This window comes from Erpetoichthys calabaricus, chromosome 15 (assembly GCF_900747795.2).
Source record: "Erpetoichthys calabaricus chromosome 15, fErpCal1.3, whole genome shotgun sequence".
Taxonomy (NCBI): domain Eukaryota; kingdom Metazoa; phylum Chordata; class Cladistia; order Polypteriformes; family Polypteridae; genus Erpetoichthys; species Erpetoichthys calabaricus.
Genome location: NC_041408.2, coordinates 36,059,406 through 36,076,845, shown reverse-complemented (window position 1 = coordinate 36,076,845; position 17,440 = coordinate 36,059,406).

Below are 17,440 nucleotides of genomic sequence, written 5' to 3'. Positions count from 1 at the left end.
ACGGCATCCTCTGTCGATCTGTTTGCTCTGTAAGCAAATTGGAGAGGATCCAGCGTGTCAGGGAGGGAGGAGCAGATGTAACCTTTGACTAGTTGCTCGAAGCACTTCATAATGACCGATGTCAGTGCAACCGGGCGATAGTCATTCAGACAGGAGACCACCGGTTTCTTTGGGACAGGAATGATGGTGGATGCCTTGAAGGAAGTGGGGACCACTGACTGCCTCAGGGAGAGATTGAAAATTTTGGTGAACACACCTGCTAGCTGGTCAGCACACGCCCTGAGGGCACGGCCTGGGATGCCATCTGGTCCCGGAGCTTTGCGAGGATTGACCTTTTTGAAGGACCTTCTCACATCAGACGTTTCAAGGATCAGAGTGACAGACTCACTGCCCCCTTGAGGATATAGCACCTGTTCTTTGTTGGCTGCATCAAAACGAGCATAGAAAGTGTTGAGCTCGTCTGCAAGACATGCAGTGGGCTGAACACTGAATGTGTTTTTCTTTTTATAGTCAGTGATGCAGCACAGTCCATTCCACAGGCGCTTGGTGTCAGAGCTGTGGTAGCTTGACTCCACTTTGTCCCTGTAGTCCCGTTTGGCCTTCTTGATGGACCTCTGGAGGTCGTATCTGGCTGCTTTGTATGCATCAGAGTCCCCTGAGCCAAAGGCAGAGGTCCGCGCCTTGAGCTTAGCCCGGATCTCCCTATTTACCCAGGGTTTCTGGTTAGGATATATGCAAACGGTGGTTTTAGTGACAACATCGTCAATGCACTTGCTGATATATCCTGTGACAGAGTCTGTGAATTCATTGATGTTGCCATCAGCTGCATCCTCAAACATCTCCCAATCAGTTGTTTCAAAGCAGTCCTGTAAGACCCCCTCAGCTTCACTGTCCCATTTGTAGATGTTCCTGTAAACCGGTTTTTCCTGTTTAAGTCTTTGTTTATATGCAGGCAGCAGCAATATAGAGCAATGGTCTGATTTTCCAAAAGCTGGTCGAGGGAGAGATTTGTAGGAGTCCTTGAATAAGGTGTAACAATGATCCAGTGTTTGATCACCTCTTGTGGGGGGAGAGATGTGCTGATAGTATCTAGGGAGAACTTTCTTCATGTTTGCTCTGTTAAAGTCTCCCAACACAATAAATGCTGCTTCTGAGTTAGCGTTCTCTAGTCCACTGATAACATCATACAGTTCATCCATAGCTGAAGCTTTATCAGCTTGTGGGGGGATGTAAACAACTGAAAGGAGAACTGAACTGAACTCCCTCGGGAGGTAAAAGGGTCTAACTTTAATGGTCAGCAGCTCAAGAACCGGTGAGCAGTGTGTTTTTAAGACACACACATCCGTAGCCCACGAAGAGTTAACCATAAAGCACACACCCCCTCCCCTTGACTTGCCTGAGTCCTTCGTTCTGTCTCCCCGATAAACTGTGAACCCGTCTGGTGTGACTGCGCAGTCAGGTACGCTGGGCTCCAACCACGTCTCTGTGAACGCCAAAACGCAGCAGTTCGTGATGTCTTTCTGGTGCTTTATCCGTGCGCGCAGCTCATCTAATTTGTTGTCCAGAGACTGAACATTAGCGAGCAGGATGCTAGGCAGAGGAGGCTTGTTGTTCCTCTGTCGGGTTCGGCACAGAACTCCGGCGCGTTTCCCCCTCTTTGTTTTCCTTCGGCGTCGCGCGAGTAAGCAAAAGGCTCCAGGCAGTACAGTGTCCGCGATATCAAAAACTGTTGTAAAATCCAAACTGGCTGATGAACGTAATTCCAATAGTGTTTGCCGGTCATACTGAAAGTGTGATAAAGTAGAACGCACAAAAAGAGTGAGTAGTAAGAAAATAAATAATAACTTTTTGCTGAGATGACTCGGCGCTCTCGTCGGTGCAGCCATCTTACGGCGCAGCCCAACTACCAGGTACCAGGTAAACAGAACTTTTAGTTTATTAAAGGCATTTTTATCAATTTGATCCATGCAAATTTTTTTGACATTTAGGTAAAATTTATTTTTGGATTGAAAATAGTAGTAAAATTCTTTATTAAATATCTGTTGTGGTTTATGAAGCCCACAAAACTCAGATATGGGATAATTCTTTATTGTTTGTATGTGATAAGAGGGTCAATCTGGTTGTAGGGGCAACCCCGAGTTCTGTGTAGTCTCCCACCTTAAGGCCATATGGTGGCGATGGATGGGAGATGGAGGAAGGCCCCACTAATTTCCAAGTAATAAGCAATGGGGACCCCAGCCTAGTTATGGTTGACTGCACCTTTTGATGGCTGCAGAGATCCCGTCTGGGGTAAGCAGAGGAGATGTCAGTGTTTTAAAAAGGAGGCACTGTGATTTGGAATTGGTTTTTAAAGGACAGATTCTGTCTGGGATTTGTTTATTGGACATTTTAACCTACACAATTACAAGATTTTATGGATTTAAGCTGGCAGGACGTGAAATCCCAGCATTGGTGGACTCCGGTAACGACCTCTGTGTCGTCTGTTGGGACTTAATTCAGCAGGCCCCTTATACACAAGCAGACCTGGTGAACATCCGCTGCGTCCATGGGGACTTTAGAACATACTAGACTATTCTCCTCCCTATTAAGTTTAAAGGGAAGAACTTCAAGGTTTGAACTGCCATATCAGACACTTTCCCCCGCCTCTTTTAATAGGAAAGCGGAATCCCCTGTTCCCCTGGGTCTTGGAAACCTGCAAAATAGCCTCTTCTGTACTAGATAGAGAGAGTCTTGCTGCCAATGACATTACTCAGGGTGTTGGACTTGAAATTGAACCTGAGTTGGTCAGCGAGGTCAAAGAGGGATCCTCGCAGGAGGATCCGAGAGAACTGGAAGACTGTACGTCTGCTGCAGGTCCTGACGAAGTCACACATGTGAACGGGCAGGATGCTGCATCAGACACAGAGATAGCCTCTCCAACCGAGTTTGCATGCCTGCAGCGAGCCAAAAGCAGCTTAGACTTTGCATTCAAACAGGCACACATTGTGAGCGACTCCTACTACGAGGAAAGAGAAGACCCAAACTTTAAAACACCTCACTTTTTGATTAAGGATGGCTTCTTGCATCGGGTGATTTTGGATTGTGGGGGGGACGGGTGGCTTGAACAGTTAGTAGTGCCAACTGGGCATGGGGAAACAGAGTAGAAAATTGCTCACAGTCATGTCTTTGGGGGTCATCTTGGCGCAAAAAAACAAGGGAGTGCATTTTGAAACACTTTTATTGGCTGAATATGGGGTGGGATATAGAACAATATTGTAAAACCTGTCCCGACTGTAAAATAGTTTCCACTCACAGACCCACCAGGGCACCCCTTGTACAGATGCCTATTTTAGATGTCCCATTTGAGAGGGTGGGATTAGACATTGTTGGCCTGCTTCCCAAGATTAAAAGTGGCTTTCCAATATATGCTCGTGTTAGTCAGTTATGCCACAAGATACCCAGAAGTGGCTGCCCGGATGCCCAATTTATTGCAAAATCTCTTTCAGAAATGTTCACACATATTGATATCCCTCGTGAGCTTTTAACTGATCAGGGCACACCCTTTATGTCTCGTGTCATGAAGCAACTATGCAAAACTTTTGCAATTAAGCAATTACACTCCAAAGTTTATTATCCACAGATGAATGGCCTGACTGAACAATTTAATAAAACCCTAAAACAGATGATTCCGTGAGCGGCCCATGACGACTTGACCTCCTGGGATACAGTAGTGCCTTTTCCTCCTATTAGCTGTCCAGGAGTCCCCGCAAGCATCCACTGGGTTGAGTCCTTTAGAACTATTATTTGGCCGCCGACCAAATGTTGGACATTTTTCAGAAAGAATGGACGGGGACTCATGAGGGACCCCAAGGAAGGGTTGTTGACCAAGTCGTTTCACTTACACAGCAGATTGCAAAATCGTCCTCTATTCCGGTGGAACATCAGCAGCGTGAGCAGGAAGAACAAAAACATACTTATGACTGGGGGCTCCGTCCCCTGCTCGCTTCACTAGTCCGCCCCTGCGTTTGGTTTACTGGATATACAATTTAAAGACACTGTTATTTTCATGGGAATTGTTACATATGCATTATTTTCACTTTTACTTTAAAACTTTTGTAAAAACAATATTTGGAATTAACTTTTCTTCAAGATCGCATTGAATTTTGATTCTGTGTTTGGACTTACATCATGACAACGCAACGTATATCTGCCTGTGAGTGAATATTGTTTCTTTGTCTCTAATAAATAAAACGACTTTCTCGAATGTTTGTCCATGCTCTTTCTTCTTCGCTTTGTCGTTGACATGTCATCTAGAACATATAAAGTTATTGTCCTGTTAAAATTAATAAGAGCTGAGAGCGCAGGAAATGTGTCTGACAAAAGTATTCACACGACTGAGGTTAGATGACCGTGGTCTTGTTTGAAAATGGTTGTAAGTAGGGCGTGACTTGAGAGAACCTTATATTAAAAGTCTCCGTCTCACGGGACTTCATACCGCAACAACGTTTTTGGAATCTTTCAATTCTCGCTGGCAACACGAGTTAGACGATCTACAAGTCTCCGACTTAAAGTTTAAATCTGAATAATATATTTGATCTCTTTTTGCTGTTCCGTTATTTTACCGAGTAATAATTTCAGTTTGTTTGTGGTAATGCAATCTTTCCTATCCTTTTTTGAGACTTTTGAATTTTCATACTTTATACTTTATACAATACATTATCTCTAACCTGCTGTGCATGTGTACTGCACCAACATTTTTTAATTCTTTACAATGTTCTACTTTGTCATCTACTCTTTGTCCTTTATTTCCAGCCCCAGGCGTGGTTATATCTCTTTCTTCTGGGACGTATAATGCTGCTTGCGTTGTGAAGGGGGGGGGGGGGGGGGGTGCTGAATGCACGCTAAGGAGATGCGGTCCGATCAGCTCCTGGCTTGCTGCTGCTGGCGAGCTGCATCTTCTGCTTGTCGCTTGTTCATCATTTAAAAGCCTGTACAGCAGCTGTGCTTTTGCTACTTCGCGTCTCTGCTGCTCGCATTGTGATAGGAGGGCTGAACACACACTAAGGAGATGCAGTCGGATCATCTGATGGCTTGTTGCTGCTGCTGCCGGCGAGCTGCGTGTTCTGCTTGTCGTGCTGCGCAGCGATCATTTAAAAGCCTGTTCAGCAGCTGTCCTTTTGTCTCACTGCCTTGTCTTGCGTGATGTCAAAGTGTCTTCCTCCCAAGATTTTTTTTTATAATAGAGAGACAAGACGAGTAAATTCCACGAGTTTAAGAAGGGGAATCGTGTGCTGGTGTTGATTCCATCTGATCCACATAAATTTCGGGCTGAATGCCAAGGGCCGGCAGTAATAGAAGAACATTTGTCCCCAGTGAATTATAAACTCAGGATTCCTGTGAGATGAAAACCGGTACAGATTTTGCATTTTAACCTTTTAAAGGAGTGGCACGACCAGCACAAAGTCCTGGTCACGTCCTCAGTGGTCCCCCAGACCAAAGTTCCTATTGAGAAGGATATAACTGACTTTATAACTGCTTTCACTGATCAAGGAGAACACCAATGTCTTTTTGCCCACACCTGGCCGGACAGACATTACGAAACACAAGATTGAAATTCTGCCCAGTGTTACTATACAGGTGCTCCTGTACTGCCTGCCAGAGGCAATGAGAAAGGTGATACACAATGAAGTCCAGCAGATGCTCCAGTTAGACATTATTTGTTCGAGCAAAAGCGAGTGGCAAAGTCTTATCTTATTTATCTCTAAACCCGATGGTTCACTTCAGTTCTGTATTGATTTTAGACATTTGAATAAGATTTCCAAGTTTGATGCATTTCCTCTGCCACGTGTGGATGAGCTGTTGGAGACGCTGGGGAGGCCTTTTATATTTCCACCCTAGACCTTACGAAGGGTTGCTGGCAGGTGCCCTTGGAGGAGTCCAGTTTCGAGAAGACTGCATTCGCCATTCCAGACGGGCTGTTTAAATTTACGGCGCTCCCTTTTGGTCTCCATGGCACACCGTTGACCTTTCAGCGGATGATGGACCAGATCCTGTGTCCCCATTCTGCCTACGCAGATGCCTATCTTAACAATGTTTTCATTTTCAGTAATAACTGGAAATCTCATCTCGTCCGTCTTCAGGCGGTACTGGACAGTTTGCGGCTGGGGGGGTTGACAGTTAACCCTAAGAAGTGCAAGCTGGGTATGTCCGAAACCCATTATTTGGGATATTCCATGGGGAAGGGTTTGCTTAAGCTTCCAATGGATAAGGTAGGGGAGGTGCTTGCGTATCTACATCCCGAAACACATTGGAAGGTTCGTGCCTTTCTTGGGCTCGTGGGGTACTACAGGCAATTCATACCCAATTTTGTGCATCGGGCCCCCCCCAACTGACTTGACAAAGGGCAGAAAGAATTGTAGTGTTGTATGGAGCGATGCCTGTGACAGAGCCTTCTTGGACTTAAAGGCCACTTAATCCTCCTTCCCAGTTCTGCGCAATCCCGACTTTTCAAAGGAATTTATTCTGCCATTGGATGCAAGTGCTTTCAGTTTAGGAGCGGTGCTCTCACAGTGTTTTGAGGGGAAGAACACTCCATCACGTTTCTCAACAGGAAGCTGCTGCCCAGGCAGCGTAATTATTTGACCATTGAAAAGGATTGTTTAGAGATTAAGTGGGCGGTGGAGACCCACCGTTACTATCTCTGGGGTTGGCAGTTCACCCTGGTGACTGACCACACCCCACTTCAGTGGCTGTACAAACAGAAGGATAAGAACGCCCAGCTCACTTGGTGGTCTATCAGTTTGCAGGCTTTTGCTTTTGATGTTTGCCACCATTCTCCACCAACTTGGCCACTGACCTGGGGCCTCATGCATAACTCCGTGCGTAGAATTCACACTAAAACATGGCATATGGACAAAAGCAGAAAGGTGCGTACGCCAACTTCTACGTTCTTCTTCTCCATAAATCCCGGTCAGCGTGAAAAGTAACATTCGTGTACGGACCTGCCGTCCCACCCTAACTTCTCCCAGAATTATGCCTCTTTGAATATGCAAATCAATATAAATAGCTCTTAAGCTCAGCGTTCTGTGAAAAGACAATGGCAAAAGCATGGGGAAAAAGAAGAATTTCAGCGAATACCAAGTAGAGGCAAGGAAAAACATATTATTTGTTGGTTTAAGCAGTGATATAAACAATAAAAGGAAGTTGATCAAGTGACAGAGTGGCGAAGAACCTCGAAAGTTCAAGCTCAGAAAGTCGCACAGTGCCCGAAATAAATAAGAAGTGGTCAGATATCAAAGTCGCCATGAAAAGGTGAGTCGTAGCCCACTATCTGAGTGTCATATGGAAGCATATTAGGGTACAGAGAAAAGAAAAAAACTGGGACAGTGTGAAAAAAAGGTTGAAATTTCCACTTTAATCACGTAGTTTATTTTGTCATTAAAGTAGAACGTTATAAACTTCATCTTAAAATCGTTTCATTTAATAGTTTCTCAAATCCCATCATAACTAAAGTAGCACATTAAATGCTTCGTATTCTATGTACTCTTACGTGTGTGAATCAGTACATGTTTCTTAAACGGGCTTTCTCTTACACCAACAGGACACAGAATACATTACATTCATGATGTTACAGCTCTCTGAACAATTTAAATACTAAGATGTATAATTGATATCATTTTCATGATAGAAACTAAAGCATGTATAAAACATTGTGGCACATTGGCACAGTGGTAGCAATGAGCTGGCGCCCCTTCCAGAAATTGTTCCTGCGTCCCGCAAGATGCCTGCAGCCCCATGCACGACCCTCAATAAAATAATTTATTGTAGCAGTACTGTCTCTTTCAAACATACTAACCCCCAATTCCTGTCCTTCCTTTTCTTTCTCCAAATAACCAATCACCAATCAATCAGTTCTTTAATAAATGTCAAGTCATCTGTAAGTTTAGAATGCATATTCTTCAAAACTTTTAAGGAACATTGAAGTATCTTCGTGGTACATGTTTAATTATTTCATCCATCTATCCAACCAGGGTCGCACCAGCCCCAGCAAGAATACAGTGCTGCGCCACCGAGTCCTCGCGTATTTAATCATTAACAATATTCATTATTTAAATGAAGTTTAAAATTTATCTGTATAATGTAATATATATACTTTAATGCATTTCATCTTTAAAATATCAAGAGCTCCACGAAGATAGCACCTGGAAATCTAAATTGACTTAGAAGCCAGTTGTCATTATCTGTAAATACGCACTCTCAATTGAATTGAATTCCTTTATTGTTATTGTATGGTACAATGAGATTCAATATGTAAATCCTCCTTAAACTTATTTTCCTATAAAATGTAAAATAACAACAATAATAATAATAATAATAGGATAAAAAACATTGAAAAATATACAATATGAAAGCATAAGTGGCTCAGGTTGTGCAATATTACAGTTGTAATGCAAGTTTACAGTGAGGCAATTTTACTTATAAGTACAAACGGTTCTACCAGGAGCACTTGATGGACTGATTGAGTGCATTTATAGCTCTTGGGATGAGACTGTTTCTGAACCACGAGATCCATACAGAAAAGGCTCTAAAGTGTTGGGAGAAGTGGGAGAAGTTCAAATAGACTGTGTGCATGGCTGAGGCAGTGTGCGCTAGAAGCTCTATCCCGATATTTCTCCCCAATCTTGATACAATCTGCAATAGAGCTTTCTGATCAGCTGCTGTAGAGATGTGATTGCACACTCAGATATAGTGGATTAAATACTCTGAGTGGTGTACTGACAGTGACAACGCTAAAGCAGCTATAGTATTTGGAATAGTTTGGCCATTCTGTGCACCATTATATGGTTACGGGTTGATTACAATCAGATGCCTTAAACTGATAAATGGTATGTGGTTAATTTCAGTGTATTTGATAAAGCTGCATCAGGGATGTGAATCTAAAAAATAAAGGGAAACCACACAGGAACAGTAGCACTGCTTTGACGCTGGGTGCTGCCAGTTTGCAAAACCGAGCAGAGAACTTGTGTACACAAGGGATTGAACTGGCGTGAAAATGTGAGTGGCTTTACAGCAAGTTTAGTTTTTACATATTGCGATGTGAGCATAGAAATGGGCATACGCAACATTTTTATGCATACGCACTGTTTATACATGAGGCACCAGGGGGTATTTTTCGTACGTCGCTTAAATCATCCGAGATCAGGTGCCTCATCTTGGATAAGTTAATGCCGGTGACACTCATCCGGGATAGGTCGGTTTTTCAAACGCAGCCGTGTATTAGATTAGTCTAGCTGGATCTAATCATACGAGATGAATGTGCGCGCCCGTGCTGAGTGAAAAGCCCATATATATTGAGTCTAGAAAACATGATTAACAAGTCTTTGATAGGCTGTAACAAAATGACAAAAGAACGGGCACAATTTTTTTTCACACACGCGGCGCAAGACCTTTTATTCGAAGGACATGAAGACTTTCAAGATTTAATATGCACAAGGGGTAACACTGCAAAAGCAGCCCAGACCAGAAAAGACGGCTGGCAAAAAGTGGCCGACAAATTAAACGCTAAGTAGTGTGCATTGTACTTACTGAAAGCAGCGTTTCATTTCCTATGTGTCAGATTAATTATTATTTAATATGTCATAATGCCAGATCAAACGTGAGCACAAGGAGAACATAGGAACAGGTTAAAGTGAAGTACAAGAATATACTTCAAACTGGTAAATATTGATATATAACTATTTAAAGAATTGTTGACATAAATAATCATATATAATATAAAAAAACATTAATTTTAAAGCTAATCAGAAGGCAGACAAGCAAAAAACAGGTGGAGGTCCACGCAGTCCACACCTAACCCCTGCAGAAGAGTTGGCTCTCCAGCAAAATGCCCATCGCCCTGTTTCTGAGAGCATTCCAGGGGGAAGCTCCTCCTCAGAACCAGTGGCAGGATGCAGTGGTCACTTCATTTCAGGTAAAGGATGGTCATTGCATATATTTGTCCTCCATGTGTGCCATAGGTATGTTCCATATAGCCCTCTTTTTTGTTGGGTCAGTTGCAGGGAATATCATATCCCTTGAACCTGTGTCTGACCAACAAGATATTGATGAAGGTCAAATATTTGATGAAGACACTGTGTCTGATTATTCATCAGGAGGAGAGGTACAATTTCCAAATAACGTTTGATCAAACTCCACTCTGATCAGTCCCATGTGCCCCAATCACATTTGGAAGTCCTGGTAATGAGAATGTTAGGCTGATTGAGATTCTACATGGAACTGTGGGTGTTTTTACCTGTGTATTACCTACCTGCAATGGCATGAAACGCCTCTTTTATTGTATGTACACACAGGTGTCCAGGAAACAGTATGAAAAAAGGAAATATTTCAGAGCCAAACAGACTTTACGAATTGCCTGGCAAATTGCACTTTTAGTTAGATTTTCCACATCGCCTACAGTATATAAAAAAGTGCTGCTTGTAAAACACCTCAAAGCAATACATACTGTCTGTGTGGTTGTGAGAGCCCGACTTCGCCTAGTTTGACTTCGAATATAAGGTGCTAATAAATCTTTGAGGTACAATATTCCCCCTCGGCTAAAGCGGTATCTTTCGAAAAGAATTTCCTCCAGGATCAATAAAGGATCTTGCCGATCGCGCAAAACCCTCTCTATATGAAATTCTCTTCGTATAATTTGCGCACCAATATCAATTGGTCGCTCATTCATGAATGGCGAAGCCATGACTGGATGACTTCCACGCACTGTCACCGATTACGTGTGTAAACTAATCCTTGTTTACGTAGAACAAACCTGCTCCGAGCAGGTTTGAGGATTAGGATGTGTTGCTATGACAACACTTCCAGCAAGAGTTTCAAAAAACCGACAGATCCAGGATCAGGCCAAATCGTCAACAATTACATCCAGCTAAACGACTAATCCACGTACGAAAAATACCCCCCTGGTCCCGAACCTGCATGTTTGCTGTGTTTGTGTATAGGAGAGTGGTAGATTCCACTACAATAAATAACCATGCTGGTCCTGCTTCAAGTGGAATAAAGTTGAATTTGCTAAAGTACTGAGACTCAGTCCCATGTTTTGGGGTGCAAGACAGTGACTCACACGTCACATGGTACCAGTATTATTATTATTATTTTAACTGTTTATTCTATGTTTATATTTTGCCTGCACTATTTTATGATGATCGGTGACATCTTCGTTGCTGGTTATTTTACCAAATAATGTATTGTGTGTGACACTAAGTCTATTTAAGGTAATAGTGCATACTGTCTTACAATCAAGATTTTGCATAAAATTAAATGCTTCCACAAAGAATAAAAAAATGCATTCAGGGAAATTAATCTTAGTTAGGACCTTTTGTTTTTTTGTTTTGACTTCAGAATTTTGATTAACATCTTGGATTAGTTTGCTCAATTTTTTTTTAATTATTGCATTTAACCCTAATTGTTTTTTCCTTTGGCTCTTTGTCTACCAGCTTGTGGAACATTTTGTGCAGCTTTAGGCTTGCTCTTTTCTATTCTTTGGCCACAATAAAATTAACATTTTGGATGGGTGAATTAAACTGTTCACTATTTTTTTATTTTATAATTAAATATTGCCTTGCTTTGTGCTCATGACTCAACATACAGCTCTCCTTCAGGCAATGGGGAATCTGGTAGAAAGTCAGTGTCGTAGTAGTAGTAATTCTGATGATTAGACACTGTAAAGCTTTTTGTCTAATAAAACCATTAGCAAAGTCTGAATAAGATTCTGGATATGTAGTGATAGAACTGCAGGTTAACATGAGACTATGTTTCTTAACTTTGGAGATAACATGATGAAAACACTCATTACCCCAGGAATCCAGTTCATTTGATTCACAAATTATTTTTGGGTTATGCTATGTCTACCAGGAAACTTAACGGTTTCTTTTTTGGCAGTCAGCCTTAATTACCAAGAATGAAATTCTGTCCTGATGGACAACAGTAGAAGTTCTATTATATGCAGAGGTGATGTTCTATCAAAGCAGACCCAAAGGGACTTCCATCAGTTGCTGGATCCTTTAATTATATTTTTGTGGGATGAGTAGTTTAATATTATCATTTCTCTATAGGGAACTATTTAAATTTTCTGTCACTGTAGCCTCCATGTGTTTATTTTATATTATATTCAATAATTACTTGGGCTTTGGGGTTCAAGGCCACAACTCATCTTTAATTTTCCCTGAATGTCCAAACTTGAAACAAGCCTGTCTGTCTCTTTCTGTAATAATTCTAACAGACAACAATAAGTCAATTGAATAGCATAGGTTTTTTGGGGACATTACATAAACAAATTCAGAAATTGGTCAAAATACAAGAGGTCAACAGATTGATCATTTGATTCAAGAGAGTTGATAATGTGATATGATGTTTACATTAAAACTAAAACAAAGCTGATTTTTTACACTGATTGCTCAGATTTTTTTTTCTAGATATGCTTAGGCTGTTTATTCAGTTCACATGCCTCTTATATTCCTTCAAAGTAAACCGCAAAATATATCATTCTGTTTCTGCTTTATCTTACTGTGTGCTCCACCAGCACATGATGTCAATTGGAAGTCATGTTTTTTGTTTTTTTTTTTCAAATAGCAAACATGACTTGCAAGAAGTCAAGCTAATGAACACTGCAGGTAACGAGATGACTACACAGACTTCAGGACTTCAGATTTAATGAGACCTGATTCCAACCTGGTGCTATAGCCAGGAAAAGCTGAGATATTGTTTATTTATACTTTCAAAAAATAAATTCAAATATGTTTTGCATAATGTACAGTGATAGATGAAATGATCTAAAGTAGCATATACAGTATTTACTGTACTGTGTATCAACAAGTGCAGATAAGTGATAGGTAAAATAAGAAGGGAATCCTAACAGCAAGAACAAATAAACTATATTTGAAAGCTGAGGACACAGACTGACAAAATCACACATTAATTTCAGCCTATATCAGCTAAATTAAATATCAGTTTCATGTCTGAGTCATGGCGGCACGGTGGCGCAGTGGGTAGCGCTGCTGCCTCGCAGTTGGGAGACCTGGGGACCTGGGTTCAATTCCCGGGTCCTCCCTGCGTGGAGTTTGCATGTTCTCCCCGTGTCTGTGTGGGTTTCCTCCGGGCGCTCTGGTTTCCTCCCACAATCCAAAGACATGCAGGTTAGGTGGATTGGCGATTCTAAATTGGCCCTAGTGTGTGCTTGGTGTGTGGGTGTGTTTGTGTGTGTCCTGCGGTGGATTGGCACCCTGCCTGGGATTGGTTCCCTGCCTTGTGCCCTGTGTTGGCTGGAATGGGCTCCAGCAGACCCCCGTGACCCTGTTTGGATTCAGCGGGTTGGAAGATGGATGGATGGATGGATGTCTGAGTCATAATGATCCCTAAGATAACAGAAGGAAAGATGTGCACTTATAACGAAAAGTAATTATTGAGCACAGAACAACTACTTTAGAAATCTATCCTGTGCTAACATTAAGTATCACAAAACAGACAATTAGTCACTGTCTCCATGATGTCTCCTAAATTTCAAAGTGATGTTACCTAATCACAGAAAGTAAACACTTGCCTAATGCCCATAAGAACTACATGTGAAGGCCAGTGACAACTATTCATTTTTAGTGATGAGTCTCATTTCTGTATAGGATAGAGAGATAGGGGATAATCTGGTCAGCGGCAGGCTTAAAGAAGGGGCTATTCGTGAAACCATTGCTAACACATACTTAAAGTCTGTCATCATAGTTTGGGAAACCATAACATTTAACAGTAGATTTCGTTTGGCTATCATTGACCGTTTCATAACCTAGCCACAGGGGATGCACAAACCAGTGTGTTTCTTCGTGTCGGTCCCAAGCCCAGATAAATAGGGAGGGTTACGTCAGGAAGGGCATCCGGTGTAAAATTTTACCAAATCAATATACGGACAACAATACAAATTTCCATACCGGATTGGTTGAGCCCCAGGTTAACAATGATCACCACCAGTACTGTTAGCCAACAGGGTGCTGGTGGAAAATGGGATACTGTTGGCCGAAGAAGAAGAAGAAATGGGGGGGACATGTCCAGAGGCAGGAGGAGAGGAGGAATTGTAAAGAGAGTGGAACTGAGGGTAGGAACTTTGAATGTTGGCAGTATGACTGGTCAGAGGCGTAGCTAGGGTTTTCAGCGCCCAGGGACAACTGAATATTTTGCGCCCCCTCCTGTTTGCCAAAATGCAATCAGGAAGGGAAATTTGGCACCCCTGGATGCTGCGCCCGGAGATAGATGTCCCCTCCTTGCCCCCCCCTAGCTACGCCACTGTGACTGGTAAGGGGAGAGAGTTAGCAGATACAATGGAGAGAAGAAAGGTTGATATGTTGTGCGTGCAAGAGACTAAGTGGAAGGGGAGTAAGGTCAGGTAGATCGGAGGTGGATTCAAATTGTTCTATCATGGTGTGGATAGGAGGAGAAATGGATTAGGGAATTATTCTGAAGGAACAGTATGTCAAGAGTGTTTTGGAGGTGAAAAGAGTGTCAGACAGAGTATTGATTATGAAGCTGGAAATTGGAGGTGTGATGATGAATGTTGTTAGTGCATATGCCCCGCAAATTGGCTGTGCAATGGATGAGAAAGAAGTGAGTTGGAGTGAGTTGGATGAAGTGATGAACAGTGTACCCAAGGGACAGAAAGTAGTGACTGGAGCGGATTTCAATGGACATGTTGGTGAAGGGAACAGAGAAGATGAGGAGGTGATGGGTAGGTATGGTGTCAAGGAGAGGAATGAAGAAGGTCAAAGGATAGTGGATTTTGCCAAAAGGATGGACATGGCTGTGGTGAATACGTATTTTAAGAAGAGGGAGGAACATAGGGTTACGTACAAGAGTGGAGGAAGATGCACACAGGTAGATTACATCCTATGCAGAAGAGTCAATCTGGAGGAGATTGAAGACTGCAAAGTGGTGGCAGGGGAAAGTGTAGGAAAGCAGCATAGGATGGTGTCTGTAGGATGACGTTGGAGATCAAGAAGAGGAAGAGAGTGAGGGCAGAACCAAGGATCAAATGGTGGAAGTTGAAAAGGAAGACTGCAAGGTTGAGTTTAGGGAGGAAGTGAGACAGGCACTGGGTGGGAGTGAAGAGTTACCAGACAGTTGGGAAACTACAGCAGATGTAGTAAGAGTGACAGAAGGAAGGGTGCTTAGTGTGACATCTGGACAGAGGAAGGAGGAAAAGGAAACCTGGTGGTGCAATAGGGAATAACAGGAGAGTATACAGAGGAAGAGGATGGCAAAGAAAAAGTGGGATAGTCAGAGAGATGGAGAAAGTAGACAAGAGTACAAGGAGATAAGGCACAAGGTGAAGAGAGAGGTGGCGAAGACTAAAGAAAAGGTGTATGATGAGTTGTATGAAAGGCTGGACACTAAGGAGGGAGAAAAGGACCTGTACCAATTAGCTAGAAAGAGGGACCAAGCTGGGAAAGATGTGCAGCAGGTTAGGGTAATAAAGGATAAAGATGGAAACGTACTCACAAGTGAGGAGAGTGTATTGAACAGATGGAAAGAGTACTTTGAGAGGCTGATGAATGAAGAGAACGAGAGGTTGGATGATGTGGAGATAGTGAATCAGGAAGTGCAATGGATTAGCAAGGAGGAAGTAAGGACAGCTATGAAGAGGATGAAGAATGGAAAAGCCATTGGTCCAGATTATATACCTGTGGAAGCATGGAGGTGTTTAGGAGAGATGGCAGTGAAATTTTTAACCAGATTGTTTAATAGAATCTTGGAAAGTGTGAGGATCCCTGAGGAGTGGAGAAGAAGTGTACTGGCGCCAATATTTAAGAATAAGGGGGATGTGCAGGACTGCAGTAACTATGGGGGATAAAATCGATAAGCCACAGCATGAAGTTATGGGAAAGAGTAGTGGAAAGTAGGTTAAGAAGTGAGGTGATGATTAGTGAGCAGCAGTATGGTTTCATGCCAAGAAAGAGCACCACAGATGTGATGTTTGCTCTGAGGGTGTTGATGGAGAAGTATAGAGAAGGCCAGAGGGAATTGCATTGCGTCTTTGTGGACCTAAAGAAAGCATATGACAGGGTGCCTTGAGAGGAGTTGTGGTATTGTATGAGGAAGTTGGGAGTTGCAGAGAAGTATGTAAGAGTTGAACAGGATATATACGTGGGAAGTGTGACCGTGGTGAGGTCTGCAGTAGGAGTGACGGATGTATTCAAGGTGGAGGTGGGATTACATCAGGGATCGGCTCTGAGCCCTTTCTTATTTGCAATGGTGATGGACAGGTTGACAGACGAGATTAGACAGGAGTCCCTGTGGACTATGATGTTTGCTGATGACATTGTGATCTGTAGCAATAGTAGGGAGCAGGTTGAGGAGACCCTGGACAGGTGGAGATATGCTCTAGAGAGGAGGGGAATGAAGGTCAGTAGGAAAAAGACAGAATACATGTGTGTGAATGAGAGGGAGGTCAGTGGAATGGTGAGGATGCAAGGAGTAGAGTTGGCGAAGGTGGATGAGTTTAAATACTTGGGATCAACAGTACAGAGTAATGGGATTGTGGAAGAGAGATGAAAAAGAGAGTGCAGGCAGAGTGGAATGGGCGGGATCAACAGTACAGAGTAATGGGATTGTGGAAGAGAGATGAAAAAGAGAGTGCAGGCAGAGTGGAATGGGCGGAGAAGAGTGTCAGGAGTGATTTGTGACAGATGGATATCAGCAAGAGTGAAAGGTAAGGTCTACAGGACGTTAGTGAGACCAGCTATGTTATATGGGTTGGAGACGATGGCACTGACCAGAAAGCAGGAGACAGAGCTGGAGGTAGCAGAGTTAAAGATGCTAAGATTTACATTAAGTGTGACAAGGATAAATAAGATTAGAAATTAGTACATTAGAGGGTCAAGTCAAGTTGGACGGTTAGGAGACAAAGTCAGAGAGGTGAGATTGTGCTGGTTAGGACATGTGCAGAGGAGAGATGCTGAGTATATTGGGAGAAGGATGCTAAGGATAGAGCTGCCAGGGAAGAGGAGAAGAGGAAGGCCTAAGAGAAGGTTTATGGATGTGGTGAGAGAGGACATGCAGGTGATGGGAGTAACAGAACAAGATAGAGAGGACAGAAAGATATGGAACAAGATGTCAATGTCAATTTATTTATATAGCACATTTAAAACACCATAGGAATGCTGTGGCCAAAGTGCTTTACAATAAAAGAAGAAAAAAAATACAATTAACATAAATAGCATAAATAGAAATAAAATAAATAAACATAAATAAAATAGATAATAAATAGAAGATAGCATAATCACAATGAGGAAACCATCAGTATTACTGAAGGTAATGGAAAGCAAGTGAATAGAAATGAGTCTTTAATCTTGTTTTGAACAGTTCAATTGTAGACGGCTCCTTTATGTAATGAGGTAAAGAGTTCCACAGGCGAGGAGCAGCAGCTACAAAA